Here is a 13,470-nt window from a genome sequence, read left to right as displayed (position 1 = left end):
TGTATGCGGCTTTACAATGAGACGGGCTCCTGGGTGTCGCACACAAAGGCACACGGAGGTAGATAGGGATGGGGGAAGTGTGATTTAAAGCACCGAAGACAAAGCCTGCAGCCGTAGGCCGGGCTTCTAATCCCATCGCTCATACTGAGTTGTTATAAAATCCTTCAGCAGCGCTTAATCTCTGAGCTTTAATTCCGTGTCTATAGGGTGGGAGTGCAGATGCTTTATCCACACTTGTGCGAGGTGCTTGGAGATCAATAGGAACCGGTTCAAAGTACTGCGGCTGTTAATGCAACGTCCTTGTTATATCACAATATCTCCAACGTGTTTATTCCACGGAATGTATTTATCCATAAAATTCTGTCATATTTATATACAGCTCCAAGCACCCGGGAAGCACCTAGGTGTTGACAGAACAGCTGCAATCTTTTAATATGTTCAATAAATACAAATGGATATAAACAGTATCCATCTGTCAGGCTCGGCTAGATGGTTTAAACATAAAGCTATTTTGTTCCTGTAATTGTATTTAGATCTGATAGAGGATTTTTTTTTCTTTGCATACTGATAAGCTAAAGACTCCTTTGAATTGCTTAGCCTCCTGATTTATTGCAATAAATTAAATAATAATCCATTCTGTCCTCTTTCACCCCTCCTCCAAGGAAAGAGAGATGAAGAACTAATGGCTGAGGCAGTGAAGCATAGTACTTACAGTAACCCACCTTCCCCGTGCTTCTGAGCACCTGGGCCTGTGACCTCTGTGTTTACAAGATATTTATTGCTGCTTGCACTTTCCACTACCACACAGTTATCAGTTCAGCACCTTGTAAAATTTGATTGTGTTTAATAAATGTATTCAGCGTTACTGCTGAGCTTGGTGGAGAGCAAGTCTGACAACGCACCCACGGCCTTCTCCTCGCACGCGCAAACACCCCCCCTCCCAGCCAGCATCCTGCCTTACCTACGTGCAGTACTGCTTATGTCGTATTGGAGGCAATTTGGGATGCATCTCAATTAGATCATTTTTCTAATTAAATAAGTGCTTGTGGTTGTAATGTGAGACTGTCTTTGAATACTAAGCGTGATTCACCACAGTGATGTTTCCAACTTCTGTGTGATGTCTGCTTCATAAAACCTGGCTTCTGGCATGGAGGCATCTCATTACCTTCCCGTGCTGACCTCTGGAGCTGATGTTGGCCAGATGTGTGCAGCTCCATCCTTTGTCATGGGCTTGCCGCGTGACATCAGGGAAATCGCTCCGTCTCCGTGCAAGTTCTCCATCCGTAGAACAGTTTCCGTAACCGTTACCTCCTCCACAGAGCTTTCGTGAAGCTGAGGCTATAAACGTGTGGAACTGTATCTTGCGGTAAGGAGGTTTGAAAACCTGGCGTGTTCTGCACCCCCTCTCCCTCATCGCCACCAAGGATTTGACTGTGGGGTGGTTGTGAAGTAGGCGCTGCCTTTCCTGCAGTAGAGGTGGCTTTTGACTTTTCTATTTTTGTGTCTGAGTGTCTCTGCTTAAGGATATGATTGAATAACACAGAAATTCCCGTTTGTGCAGCTGAGAGGGTCCAGGCACAGTCTCCTTGGCCTCTCATTTGTCCGTTCCCCGCCACGGTGAAGCCCTCTCCACTGTCCTGTCGCTGCTAGAATTGCTGAAGGGACAGAAAAGGATGGACAAACAGCTGCACTGAGTTGCATGGAGGTGTGTAGTGATGCTTCTGTTCCCTTATTTTGTAGCTGTATTTTGTGGGGAATACCTTCTGGAGCATCAGAAGTCAGGGACTGAGCTGCCAGGCCTTCTGCTTCTGGAAGGCTGACCCATTGCTGTGGCCAGAGCATTTATGGGCACCCTGCAAAAAGCTGAGCTGCAGGGCCTGGCTTAACGCACCCCCTTGGATTCCAAGGAAGCTGCAAATGATGGCAAAAACCTTGTTGGAGACTAAATATTTTTAATTCTGTGTATATAAAGACGAAGAGGGCTATTCCAATTTTCAGAATTAAGAAAAATAACAACTGGATGACAAGTTGTAGTTTCATGCAGGGGAAGAGATTCTTGTCTTTTATTACTTTCTTTAGATGTTCCTCTTGTAAACCTCAAGGGCTTCATCACTTTGCATCTTGTTCATTGCAAACAATTGCAAACAATTGAGCCCATCGAGGCCAGGGTATGCTCATGGTGTCCTTTATTGGCTGTTCATCTCAGGATGTGTTCAGTAACTGGCGGCTAAAAGGAGAAGTCCCTCAATGCCAGGCTTTCTGGTGAGCCTTGCTGTAGCAGAGGCATGCCTCAGCCTCTGAGATGTGTGTGACCCACATCCATCAGCACAGCAACCTGACATTAAATTTGATTTCCTACCCAACAGGGTTAATTGCTCTCGCATTTTGTGGTATTTTCATGAGTTCTTAGGAGGCAGGTAGTACTGGCTGTAAGCAAATAATAGTTTGGGGTAGTGTCACTAAATAATGAATATGAATACCATTGGAGCAGAAATCCAACGTGCTGTGCTTTCTTTAGTGGCAGATTTACCCACTTGCCAGAGTTCAGGATTTCATCGTGAGGACAATTCGGGCATCTGCTGTCAAGCAAAAAGCACTGGAGTAATGAATAGGGAACGACTTGGCGCGGTGCAACCTGCGTTGGGCCTCACTTTTGTGGACAGCTTTGGTTCTAACTGGTTGCTTCAAACCGTCTCCAAGGATTTCAACATGGATTTGACAAATATGTAATTGAAGTTGGCTGCTAAAATTTACAAATGTGCCCAGGTTACATTTTTGTCATGGAGTCTGGCCCTTAATAATTGAAATTCTCTGGACTTTTCAACACACTTGAACTTGAAAATTCCAGAATAGCATTCAGAAATAGATTGTAGGCCCTCTGAAATATTCTCTCCTAGTGGCTGGCTGCCTTTTTCTGGCTTTCTCTGGTACTTTTTACACTCTTCGAACATAAAATATTTATTTTTTTCTATTTGAAAACGAGTGTTTGTTGTTGCTGGCATCATCATTATAGAATAGGCAATGCTCCACAAGGATGGAGGGAATAGAGAATATGGACTGTCAGCTAACAGCTATCAGTTTGGACAAAGTGCCAAAACCAAAGGTTTGAAGGAAACCCCCAAATTTCATAAAATGAATGCTTGCTTGTGGGTCAGGATATACAAGTTGGTGCTCCTGAAGTCCCATCAGTCTGCAGCAGATCTGTCACTGATGGCAGCGGGAGGCTTGCACAAAGTCACAGCCTTTCTGTACTAACTATGCTCTTAGTATTTATTCAGTGCCTTATTGTCACATTCAAAGGCAAAACTTGCTCATCCTTTGACCAGCACTGATTCTGACCTAATTTCCCTTCTGCTTACTGTCTTCTGCTCTATTTTTGTTCTGCTTTGCTTTCTGTGCTAGGGCTCCTGTCCTCTGCTGCTTCCCTGCCTGTCGCACCTGAGGACATCCCTTCAAAACCCTTCCCTGTTTTACCTGCAAAGGAAAATCATTCCATTTAGCTGGAGGTCTGTGACCCAGCCTGCAGGCCAGCTTGGTGTCTGCTGTTGGGGCAAATATCTTTTAAGGCAGCACTGACAATCTGATGGCCAGGTCCTCGTACTGGCTTCACGGATGCTCTGGCATTGAGCTGTGCCCCCACTGCAGTCTCCCTGGGGGAGCATGGGTGGTTTGAGCCCCCTCTCCTGGGCGCACACCCTGTCTTAAGCTGTTCCCAAGGTTTCTCCCTTTTCCTGGTTCATGTACTACACCTGGTTGTTAAAAAGGCCTGGTTTCTTTAGGGGCACGAAGGGAGAAGGAGCAGGAGACGGAGCCAGGTGTTGGTATGAAGATGTGGAGGCCAGAGACAAAACATAAAGCTGTCGTGCTCCTCGCTGCACTGATGGATCTTGCACTTCAGGCAAATATTCCTGAGTGAACAACAAGCTGTGCGCTTTGGTGGAAGGCAGCCTGGTGCAGCATTTGGCTAAGCGGGGCACAGTGAGCCCTGCCTGGCCCGTCCCATGGGGGAAGGTATGGATGTGTGTGTTTGCATGCAGCTGTGGGGGGTCTTCCTACAGCTGAGACTGAAACCCACTGAGCTGGCCCTGACTGTATCGATGAGCACTGATTGAGGAGCACAGTGCCCCACGCAGAGCTTCCCATTTGGCAAGCAGCAGAAGCACGCAGACGTGCTGTGAGCAGGGAGGAGGCAGGGCAAGAATTTGGGAGCCTGTTTAACTTCCAGCCTAAACCCTGCTGTAAAGCCTCTCTATTCAGTGCCTGCCCCCCTTTCCTTTGTCCTTCTTTTCCCTGTCAGACAGTGTTTGGTTTTAGGACCTTACAGACTGGCAGTGCTGGAAAATTAAGTCGTCATTTTGTCTGCAAACCTGCCACTGTGTGGATGGGCACAGGGCAAGCTCCCTGCCAGTGTCTCTGAGGATCTTCCTGCCGTAGGTGAGAGGTAATTCGCATGCAATGCCCGTCTCTCCCCGCTCTCTCGAGCTGCCAATTACGCGGCATTGTGTCAAGTCAGATCTGGGGGTATGTATATAAGGACCACAATTAGCTGCTGTGGGCTCAGAAGCGCTGCGGGTACTGACAGTCAAACCTGCCAGTGAGACGCAGCGAGTGGGGAAGGACAAAACAAGCTGGATGCAATTAGGCTCCTTCCCGCCTTCTCCCACAGCCCCTTTCAGACGCGGGGGCTCACATCTTCCTTTAGGCTGAGAAAGTTTGGTCTCCGGCCCCCGCCTTCTCCCCACCTCCTGCTCCTTTCTGTGTGGCTGCACTCCTGCCTTCCAGCGGGGAAGCGGAGATGCTGAATCCCCGGGGAGTCGTTCCTGCAGCCTCCCTGGCTCAGATTGTAGCTGGAGGTGGCGGGTCTCCCAGGGGAAATTCCTCCTGGTGGGGCTTGTGGCTTGGTTTTGCAGATTTCAGGGAGGCTGCTCTCGTTCGGAGGAGCAGATGGAAGTAGGGAAAGCTGTCAGAAATGCACCCCCTGAAAACTGCTTCGCGCACCCCCACTGATTAAAATACAGCCTATATCTTTTTTTCTGCTTCCCCAATAAAAGACACCTTGGGTGGAGTTCATCTGTCTGGAGGAAAGGAGGGCAGGGTAGTGGAGACTAGGTTCTCTTTCTCTGTTTCTTTTGATCCTCCTGTGGAAGTTGAAGGTTTTAGAAATTGTTAAAAGCTTCACGCGGTGTGAATGCTTCCAGCGAACTCGCTGCCGAGCCCAGTGCCAGTGGCACGGCCGTCTCCTCGGCCTGGGCCTGCCATGGCAGCCACCGGCTCGCTCAGCAGCATGGCCAAAAGAGCAAGGTGAGCACGGAAGTGGGACGATTCCTGTCCACTTTCAGAGCCTTGTTTTAAACCCACACTTAGCAGCTTTTTAGGAGATACTAAAGTGAAACTGAGGAACATAATGCTGAATGACACAGGCTTTCCATGGTGCTGGGTTTCAAGGCACAGCAAGCTTCCAGCTCCGTGAGTGACCAAAAAGCAGCTACACCCTGCGTGGTGCTACAGCTCCTGTCACCCCTCTGATTAGGAAAATGCTGTCCTTTGCCTTTATTCTTGCTGATAGGCAGCAATCACCTGTCACTCGTTTTTTAGCAGGTCCTACACACTAAATGAGTGCTTCAGCTTTGATAGCGAGTAGCAAGAACGACTTTACACTTAAATGGAGTCTGGCTTCTGAAGTGCTTAAGAAACCTGCAGCTAACTCGCTGCCTCTGTGTTTTTAACAGCAATTTTCCATACGTGGAAACCTACCGGTGAAGCTTGTAGTCACAAATCATACTTTGATGAAGAATCCACTCTAGAGTGATAGGTCATGTTGTTTTTGTTTTTTTTTTTTTCTAGTAAATTGATGTCGAGCCAGGAATGAAAGTTGTTTTGTGAAGAGCGTGGTCTTCCATCCTACCAGGAGCACTGCTCCTCCACCCGCAGGTTACCCGCTTGTCTCAGTCCCACGTCCAGCCCCCTGGAAGGATTACTGCCTTGTCGCTGCAAGTTCTTCCTTCGGTTTCCTTGCTCAAGTACAGGTTGCAGCCAATTTTATTGCCTGCTTTAAATGTAGCACTGCCACATCCTGCAGCCGTGTAGAGCGTGGAACTGTCTGGGGAATCAGCCTGTGCTGCCAATGTTTCCTCTAAACAGTGGGGAGAAAACAGGCTCTGTGTTCTGAGGCAGCCTCAAAAGAGCTGTCGTGTGTGTAATGCCTGTCTCCCAGCCTGCAGGCTCCGAATGTGAGATTCACTTTATCATAATACAGTAAATCATCTGAGAAACACGCGCTTAGGGATGAGCAGGATTATAGTTTTGTTAGTGTTCAATTGCCTTTTTCAGCAGTCCTTTCTCAGGCATAGTTCCCACTAAAGCCGTGGCTCTTTGCAAATGCCGTAGTTTTAGGGGCTGTTGTGGGGTGGGTAGAAGAGGCTGTGCTGGTTTGGGTCTGTTTGGGGTCAGCCTGCCTGTCTGCATCACGGCGGTGTGAAAGCCTCAGGAGATGTCCCCGAGGGGGGGTATGCCCCCAGTTCATCCATGGGGGCCTGGGGCAGGCCAGGGCTGGTGGCCAGCAGCTCCAGCTGGCCCACGTCTTGTGCAGGGAGACTGCTGGTGCATTTTGTAAGGACTGTCTTGTTTTAGAGGTTAGAAGAGTCCAGGACATTTCCTTTATTCTGAAACACATCCTACTTACGTGACAGCAAGGCACTAGAATAAATGGCTTCTGCTTTTTCTCCCTTTCTTTCCTTTCTTTTTTTTTTTTTTCTTATTTTTCTTCCTCCTGGTTGTTAGCCATGTCTCCTTTTTAGTGTTTTGGAAAGACAAGGTGACTGACAAAGACCTTTGCAGCTGGAGAGGCTAAAACAAAATTATCCTAATGGGCAGATCTGGAGCTCTGCTAGTTAGCTGAAGATTTTCATGTTTTCTCTAAGGCCTTCTCTTTTTAAACAGAGTTTTCTTCATTGAGGCTCAGGAGTTAGATTAACCATCATCATAGATTCTCCCAATTAGAGATGGGGGGGAAAGCACCAGAGCAAACTGGTGTTTGTAATTGTGTGGGGAGCAATTACCCCTTGGGACATTCAGGGTAAAGTGGGAGGAAGGGCACAGCGGAGAGAGGAATGCTGCTAGAAATGTCACTTTAATTGGGCTGCCTGACACAGAGGGATTTTGACATTCAAGAGGTTAGACCATCTGTTGTATAGTAGGCCTTGCTTTAGAGATGTTTAACTTTTTTTAAGAGTATACTGAAGAAGCATTACTGATTCCTATGCCATGAAGCTGTTAGACATGGAAAGCTTAGTGAAAACACTTGAGCTGAGGCTCTTGAAAGCAGAAAAGTGGTCTCAAGCAGTTTAACCACTACTTAGAGTGTGCAGTTCGCATTGGCACATTGTTATCCACCTACCCCCAGCCCAGCTGGGTTTCTGTGGGGAATTATTTTAATGCTATATAGAAGGACACATGCATTCCTCAGCACAAGATTTTATGTGTAGTACACTCTGAGTGTGCATTTTGGCATATATATGTGTGTATGCATGTATGCAAGTGTAAATATTCATGATCTGTAAATATGGAGTGTTCGTTTTTGGCAAGGTGTTGCAAAATAAATTAGACTACCCATGAGTGGGGCTCTATTAGCCAAGACTGAAGGTATCCATGGACAGAGCTCTGTGTCTGGAGAAGTCACTTGAACTACAGGAGGAGCTGTTTTCCCTCTTTGGAAGTACTGAAAATGGGTACTCCATTGCTCGTTCTCTCATCACAAAGTCTGCTTTAGCTTTGACAGTTGTGCACTAAGGAACTCATTTGTACTTTGCTTTTTGTATACTTTGTTATGGTTCCATAACTGCTACTGTGCTTTATATGCATTAGTGATTTTTTTAACTTAATGAGTGACAGTGAAGCCATGTGCACACACACTTATTTAAACCCCTTTGATATATATATATATATATATATTTAATGCAGGGAGATGACTGGAATAGTGGAGTTACTGCTGTGATTCGAAACACAGCATTCATGATTCTGCTCCTGGTCTTGAACAAGCCGGGGTGCAGAGAGGCATTGGAGAGAGGAGGAACTTGCTAGAGGAAACAGAGTTTAACCAGCCAAACCACCAGAGTGTGCAGGGCTGAAGTCAATTGCTGCATGTAAGGTGTAAGAAGCTGTTTAGTATAGCTTTAAAACTGAGCTGTGTGTTCTTGTTCAGGATTACATTAGTCTGTTCCTTACCCTTCCCGTTCTTTTAAAAGAAAAAGTCACTTATCCCCTGCGACTTTCTTCTGTGACCGTGGTTATTTGTGTCTAAAGGGTTTGCAGGAAGGAGCTCTGATCTTTGCTGGGATTCCTTGGAACTATTGCAGTGTGCATAATGGAGGCAGCTATTCTCAAACTAATTTGTGGTGGCCTCGCCTTTGCTAGCTGAAGGGTTCTTATGGTGACAGCTATTTAGGAGACTTATCTGTTGTGTGGTGCAGTCGCACTCCCTGGCTCGGAAGAGACTTTCTTGCATCTGGAAGTTAAAGGTGAAATGCTCCTCTGTTGTGTGATTCTCCAGGTGAAATACTCCTCTCTCTCCCTATTGTGTGATTCTCCTCCATGCTGTCAACAGGATGCTTTCTTGCAGAGTTCTTTGTTGTTGCTTTTAAAAATTTTCATGGAAGAGGAGAGCAATCATATTTAATAATGCAATTACAATCAGGGGATGATGTTTATCCTGTGCGATTCCAACTGCTGGAAAAGCCCTAGGGCATTCTGGGAAATGAGATGCAAATCTCAAGGATTACCTCCTCCTAAAAATACCAGAATCAAACAACAACAACAATCATTGCTCTGAACAATGCATTAAATGCCTGGAAGCTTAGACTCCTTCAGCCAGAGGCCTGGCCCAAACTGAAGGTTAGCTGCACGTGGGAGAAGGGGGTGATGCGATGTGTGTGTGTTACAGCCCCCTCCCTGTTCCCCTCTTTGTGCTGCAAATGATGATTTAAAAGTCTTCGGTAATCATGGCTGAAGTGTACAAAGGTAAAAGTTCCATGAAGAAAATAAACCACATCTCGTTTTTCTCTGTAATCCAACGGCCCTCAGCTTGGCCTGTGGCACTTGGTGAATGAAGACCCATTTCAGTGATTCCTTCTGACTAAATTCATTTGCAGAGTCTTAACTCATACACTAACTTGGCCATGAAAGGTATTATTCACAGAATGAAAATTCTGAAGATGCTTCATTTGTGGTATAGCCGCAGCAGCACTCCGTGCACTTAGCCTTTAAACAAGAAGAAGAAAAAAAAAAAGACCTGGGGCTGCGTTGTTTAACTCATCCCGTGTAGGTTCGGGTGCTCCCTGTTTCCTTATATTTGCTGGTTACCAAGCAGCACTAAACCTAATGTCGGTTCTAGGATGACATCAGCCTTGTTCTTTTAAGATCAAACATTAAACATAACCATTTCAAGATCTAGTCTGAATTTAATTTCTGTACAATGTCAGTTGTGAAAATCTGGACGTTGGTTCTCCAGATTTAAGGTTTCGTTGGATCTGAACTGAATTACAGACCTGCATAGCAGCGCATGAACCTGGGCCAAAACATGCCTTTCGGTCAAACAGATCAAACGTAAGTCATTTCATATGATAATGAGCCAAACTTAGCTTGTATTTATCCAAACTGAATTTAACATTTGAATCCACTTGCATTGGAAACAAAGGGTTCAAACACATTTTCCTCCAGGAGCTAGCTAACAAGGGCGGGATCATTTTGCTTTCAATTTGATATTCTAGATTTTCTAGTATGCAAGTAAATATCAGGTTAAAGATTATCTGGAATTAAAAATGTGCTTTAAATGAAAGCTTTTATTTTTTTTAGAGGCATTCTTCTAATGATATCCTCATACTCCTTTGTGAAAGCTTTGGGAGACTGCTGCAAAAGATTGAGGTGCTTGAATTTCATCGGCTTCTTTTTTTGGGGCTGGTGGTGCAATGAATCTTATTTTATTCAAGTCCATTCCCTGTGAGAAGCAGCACTTTGCAAGTTTGCTGTACTCCTTTATCACAGGGGGAGGACACAGTATTTTGTCTTCTCATGTGTCATTCATTGCTTTGTTCGCTTTCATTTGTTTCATTACACGTTGTCTGGGGAAGGCAGTTTACCAGTTAGTGCTCAGGTACGGATTTGTGTCAAAACCTCTGTTTTCATTCCTCTGGGGAGTCGGGGGTTTCAGCAGCAGCACTGTGCATTGTGTGGACGTGTGGCTCTCGTCACTCACCTCCTGAATGGGAGCTGCTCGGCTTTGCCGCCCCCAACTTGCTGCCGTCTCCTGGGGCTGCCGATGGTTAGGGAGCGCGAGCACAGCAAGCCACTTACGACACTGTTGCTCTAGTAACATGCTCTCTCAGACATCTTTGTGTAATCAGATGCTCTTGTTTCCTTACTGTCAAAAATCCAGAAAGTCAGGGTGGCCGACTGAAGGTCTCTGGCAACCAAAAGGGAACGCCGTGTGGTTGTGCTATAGATCGCTTTGGCTGTTTGAAGGACCTGTGAGAGCAGTGCCCGATTTTGGGAGACAGTGTACATGTGTCCAAACTGAGAGCTTAAATGAGCAATGGGCAGAAGAAACAGCAGGAAGTGTAAATATTATGGCAGGAGCGATTAGCATCTACCAAGTTGCACAAAATACCTTGCTCTAGCATGCAGATGGCATGTAAACTCCGCTCTGCGTATATATTCCTGTGGTGCGTGATGGGTTTCTGGAGGCAAGGGTATTGAATGCTGGTGTTTGTAAAAAGAGAAGCACGCACAGCAGTGGGAAAGGAGATGAGGAGCAATAACAGAAAGTGAAGTGATAGGGGCCTGAGGCAGTGAGAGGCAAAAAGCAGAAGGGTTGAGGCATGGCTGTGGCTCAGCCCAGGTGGAGAGCACCTCCTGGACGTGGGTGAGGATTTCCCTCTTGGCTCCAGGATCCTGCCTTGTCCCCTTCATCTGAACTGTCCAGGGAAGAAAGGAAGACTGCATTTTGGGGCTGTCTCACCCAGGAATCGAGAGCCCAAGTGTACGCCATCTCTTATTCATCATTCCAGAGAAAGTTTAGCACTGATGCATCGAGCCGTCAGCAGTGTCTGCAGGTTTTCCATCGGCTGCACAGCTTGTGTGCCAGAGCGACTGCGTGTGCCTGCAAAGTGTGCTGGTTTGTGGCTCTGCCTCTGCTGCTGGTTGCCCCCGAGCTGTGAGGGTGGGCAGAGTTTGGTCCTTCACCTAGCCAAAGGTTGACCCCTGTCTTCACGCACCCACTCCTGGGGGAAGGGGAGAAAAACCCCAAACTAAAAATTTAGTAAGAAGGGACCAGCACGCAGGGAGGCAGCAGAGGAGCCCGGCGCTGCCTGCCACGCTCCCAGCACGCTGCTGCCGCAGGGCCGGGAGGCGCTGACGGGGCCACGGGAGTGAAGGCGCCTGGCGCAGGATCCCAGCCCTGGGGAGATGTGAGAGCGAGCAGGGTAAATGTTTCCCCTGGAACGTGTTGCTCGTAGACTTGTCGTGAGTTGCTTTTCCAGCCGTACTGGGATTAAGGAGTGAGGACAGAAAGGGCGGAAAAAAAGCTTGCATAAATATTTTTTGATGCTGGGTTTAAATGTGGAACAAGTCATTCTTGTCAATATTCCCCCCGAGATCTTTGCGCAGCTGAGGCTTAGTGAAAAGCTTGCCTTGCTGCACGGCACTGACTTTAATCTACAGTAGTTCGTGTATTAAAAAGAGAAGGAGATTTTGAGGCAAATACCGGGCGATCACTGCCTTATGTGGGATGGATCTGGGCCAAGAGGACTCTGCATCATTAACACTAACCCGACCAAAATGGGGCTGGGGGAATAAAACCCAGCTTGCTGGCCCATGGGGTGGGCTGGGTGCTTGCTTATTCCCAGTGTCAGAAGTCGGGGTCTGCGCTGCCAGGTTCAGAGTCATCAAAGTGCTCTTGTTAGTGGCTTGGCTTTGCTGGCTGCCCCAAACTGCAGTTTCTGGGAAGGTGAATTGGACTGACGGCCTCAGCTGGGTGCGGTTAGAGAATTAGATCTTGATCACCACGATAGACTGTAGTAAGAGCTCGGCGGCTTTGCTTGTCGCTGTTGTTGCTAGGCTGCATGTGGAACTGCCCGGAAAAGATGGAGTTTTATGTTACTAAAAGGAAGGAGGTAAAAAAAAGGGAATACTAACAACTGAGTTGTGTTTTATTAGCTGCTAGCAGTATGCATGGGATCTATGTTACGCATCCGAGCTGCTCTTATTCCATCCAGCAGAGGTTACATATGCTTGCATGGTTAGTAAGCTGAGATTAATTTATTCTGTGGCTTTGGCTGAGTCTGGTGAACTGAATGGGTTGTAGGGAATTGTGGAGGAGAGTCGAGAGGCCAAGCTTCCTTTTGTCTGACAAATAGGCTTGCAGTTGGTTAAAACATTCGTCCTTCATTTGGTGTTTGGGATCTTACTCCGGTCTGTTTGGAAGTGGGAACGCTCCCCTGCCCTCTGCACAGGCAGTGTAAGGGATTTTTCATTCATACAAGGCCAGAGAGCTTCAGGCAGCAGCTAGCATTTAGCTGACTTTGCCGTCCTTGTCAGAAGGGTGGCGGATGCCGGCTGTAGAGAGCCAGCTTCTGAGTCATACGAGAGTGCAAAAAGGGATGTTGTTGATGTATTGACCTTTGGATAATTGTCTTGATTTGTTGGCGTGTGACTTATTAGTCAAGGAAGTGCTGTTGTTTGAACCGAACTGATGGATACTGTGAATGAAGGGCAGTCTGGTTCTCCTCCTTTGTCAGAGCAAGAGTGCAAGCCCGGCTTTAAAGGCAAAACCCGCTGCAGTGACTTGGTTCTGGACTGAAAAAAGGGAGCAGCATAATTAGTTATTGACCAAAAAATGTACTGGGGCTGTTCTGCAGCCTGAAATGTGCATGTGTCACTAAAAAAATACACCTAGATCCAAGCTGCAGGGTTTGGGTGTAGAGCTGTGTGCTTCCCTAGGTCGGGGTTACTAACACCCGAGTTTTTTCTCTGACTTGTTTAAACCAAAAACATGTCCAGACACTTGTGACATCCATAGCACTGCTGCTGGCTTCTTATGTAAAGGGCTTGTCCTGCTCCGGAGCGGGCTGATCCTTATTGTTTCGGTTGGAACAGCTTGGAGTGCTCAGATGTGTGGGATACAATGGCAGTGTCATGTTCGGTGCCTGCCCAGAGTCTCTCCCTGCTAGTCTTTGTTATCCTTGCACAAATACTTTCCCATTAAAGGAATTAATTCTTGTCCGATCGGCATTAAGAGCCAGGACTAAATGAAATCCAGCCTCTTCCATTAAATAGCATGATGAGTTATGGTGAAGAGAAAAAAGCCTCTAGCCTCTCAGGGGAAAAAAAAGGTCTGCCTAGCTTGTTTGGTTGAGCAGTTCCATGGATGTATCCCTAAAACTGGAAATCAGCAGTAGAGCCTGGATCTTTTCTGATGAT

The 13,470-nt window shown here is 46.8% G+C and overlaps 1 protein-coding gene across 6 annotated transcripts in view; it reads left to right on the top strand.

Annotated features, from left to right (window-relative positions):
* Positions 1-13,470, top strand: part of AUTS2 (activator of transcription and developmental regulator AUTS2) — a 763,900-nt gene that overhangs the window by 130,966 nt on the left and 619,464 nt on the right. The gene's annotated exons all lie outside the window — the stretch shown is intronic.

Source organism: Aythya ferina (genome assembly GCF_964211825.1).
Source record: "Aythya ferina genome assembly, chromosome: 19".
Lineage (NCBI taxonomy): Eukaryota > Metazoa > Chordata > Aves > Anseriformes > Anatidae > Aythya > Aythya ferina.
The sequence above is the reverse complement of the archived record's forward strand: the minus strand, read 5'-3'. Positions and strand labels throughout refer to the sequence as shown.